The sequence below is a fragment of the Colobus angolensis genome, unplaced genomic scaffold (assembly GCF_000951035.1).
Source record: "Colobus angolensis palliatus isolate OR3802 unplaced genomic scaffold, Cang.pa_1.0 Scaffold31, whole genome shotgun sequence".
NCBI lineage: Eukaryota > Metazoa > Chordata > Mammalia > Primates > Cercopithecidae > Colobus > Colobus angolensis.
In genome coordinates, this window is record NW_012116377.1 from 2,363,093 (window position 1) to 2,366,189 (window position 3,097).

Genomic DNA, 3,097 nt, shown 5'->3' on the forward strand with positions numbered 1-3,097 from the left:
AAACTTTTGGCTGTGAGGACTTGATTATACACATTTCTAAAACTCATGAACCTTAATATCTGACATTGTTACTCTCACATGCACATACAACTAAAACATACCAACCCACTTCATTTCCTAGCTGCTAAGATACAGGGGGAGGGACAATAAAAGGTTAACTGCAGAATAGCCACCTGTGTGTTAGGAAATGGAAGGAGGGGAGGCAGTGTGTGAGTCCTTTTGGAGCTGGGACTCAATCCACAACAAGAGACAGCTCAAGCAGGGCGCTGCCATGGTCCACATTGAGGTTTCCTCTGCAGGGGTGCTGTCCACTGAGGGATTATGCTGTGAGGGCCCCTGGGAGCCATGCCTTAGGCTTCTGAGTCTGCAGCGCACTCGGCTCCAGCCAGCTGGATGGCCAGTGGTCACTGGAGCTGGTGACTGGTGGTTTCTGCAATGAGGTGTCAGATTAGCCTAAGGGGAGCCTCTCCAGCGGGTGTCATGCCTGGATCCCTGTCTTGGTTGTTTTATGAAAGAAGCTGATACGAATTGCCATTGCCTCCCACAAAGAAAAATGGACAAAATATGGGACCACATCTTTGAGATGAAATGTACCCAAAATGAAAAGTAACTTGAGTATCCCAAGTTAAACTTAATCGTTAGCTACAAATGGACGATTTTCAAATTTCAAATGTGATTTTTGAAGATTTGCCCAAACTAGACTACTATCCCTCTACACACTAAGAGGCAGAAAGTGATTTCACACACCCTTTTATTTAATTTTATATATATTACTTAGTTAAACTGGGTGCGGTGAGGCACACCTGTAAACTCAACCACTAAGGAGACTGAGGCGGGAGGATTACTTGAGCCCAGGAGTTGGAGATCAGGCTGGGCAACATGACAAGACCCTTTCTCAAATAATACTTAGCTATTGCCCATATTGCTTTTAGCCTGCTGCCAGGAGGCCAGGAATGTTCCATTGTTTGAACAGATGTCAGGTGTGAGTAATGCTCAGCTGTGTTCAATGTAGAAAACTAATAAAAGTTCCAGGAGTCACCCTGGCTAGATCAAGAAGCACAATTGATGTTTCTCTGTCACTCAGCTCTGCTTAAGTACGTGGATTTCATTCGTGGGCAAGCTCCTCCCTGTAGCAGATGCAGACTTCCAGCCTACCTGCCCTCCACGTGCAGTGGTCTCATCCTCCTTGCTTGGTCCCTGTGCCCATCTGTGGGCTGGTTTCTATGGCTCTGAGAATGTGGGACTCTGATTGGTCAGGCCTTAGTCACACGCCCATTCTTGGAACTAAGGGCAAGCTTATTCCCACCTGAGCTGTGTGGTCTGAGTGTAGAGGGAGGGGTCGTTCTCCAAAGGAAACCAGAGGGAAGGGGGAATGGAGCTGGACACAATGCCTATTACACAGGAAAACTTTTAGTCTGCCCCAACTTACAGAAAGATAAATCACTTTGGTACTTTGCTATTAGTAACAAATTTCTTAGAACACACCTCAGACTGACACTATGACTTTAAGCTATTGCTCTGGAATCCAGGAGGTTCTGGAGCAACCTGTGTGGGGATTAGTATGGGTGGAGCTCAGATTTGTTGGCTGACTGGGCCTGAGTCCTCTCCAGGGGTCTAGGTAGGAGATCGGCAACACAAGAGGGCTGTTAAGCTGGGGGTAGGTATCGGGGTCCTCAGAGCTTCCGGGGAGGGCAGGGTACTTGAACAGAGTGGACTGAAGAACACTAAGCTCCATGAGACAAATTGCTGCTTACAGGCAGAGACCATATTCACAACCCCTGGCACAGGGCCTGGCCAAGAATTTGAATGAATATTTAAATGTTGAATGAATATTTAAATGACAAGAAGACTAGTGCAACAGGGCTTTGTGATCAGCACTGTGGATGGAAGGTTCAAGTGGGAGTTTGAAAGAAGGTGAACTTTGCACGTTGTTTTCCAGACACTTGTGGTTTCCTTCCCACAAGTGGACAATGTTCTCCATTTTTTTTACCCTCGTGGCCATCCTCCCCATTACCGTTTACCTGAAAATATCAGTATTTGCCAACTCCAGATACCTAACTAGTTATTAATTTACATGGAAAACTAATACGAAGAAACAAGGAAGATAAGGCCAAATGCTTTAAATTCCTTTAGATTCATTGCCCAGTTTTAATAAACCAGAGCATGTAGGTTCTTATTTCCTTGGCTGCTTCTAGAAATATCCTGGGTGTGGAGGCAGCATGCCCCATTGCAGTTTCTGATATTGATTACTCCAGAGGAATTTTTCTTGGTGCTCATTCCACCCACCTGCAGTGCTGCAGGGATCTGGGCTCAAGTGTTGACACAAGCCCCAGAGTGACCCTTAGTGAGGTGCAGAACTGACCATACAGGGTCTAGCAGTGCAGCGGGGTCAGAGAAACCTGGCTGTGAGTCCCTGCTGTGTCACATACCAGCTAGGCAAATAGCTTCTGTCCTAAGGTCAGTTGTAAGGGCTGGAAAGTGGCCCTAGGAGCAGGCTAGGGTCGTGCTGGGATGTTACCGCCAAATCCCTGACACCAGGGTCACAGGCACAGAGGTGGAAGGGGCACTGGGGAGGCCACTCCTTCAGCTTATTCCAAATGTGCCTGCGCTTTTCCTTCCCAGATAGTTTTCAGGAGAATGATGAATTTGAAATAACTTGATTTGTTCCATTGAAAGTTATTTTCAGATGTCTGCTCTGTGCCAGGATCTGTCCACAGAGGCCTGAGCAAGACCAACTATGTGCACGATGCTAAGAGCTGGGAAGGACCTGAAGTGGGTGAGGAGATGCGAGGTGACATGGTATTGTCGGGGGGTATGGGGGGATGGGGCTCAGACAGAGGTCTGTCTCAGCAGAGAACATTTGAGCGGACATCTGAACAGCAGGAGGGAACAGGCCCCGAGGGGATTTGGCAAAACAGCATTCTTCCAGAAACTGGAGGCCGTGCAGAGGCTCTGAGATGAGGCTTTTCCTGGTGGAGGGTCGGCAAGGAGGCCAGTCAGCATGGGAAGAGTGAACCAAAAGTCTGAGACCTGGGAAGTCCAGGTGTCATTCAGCACCTTCATTTCACAGAAGGGGATGAAGAGCCCAAGAGTGAAA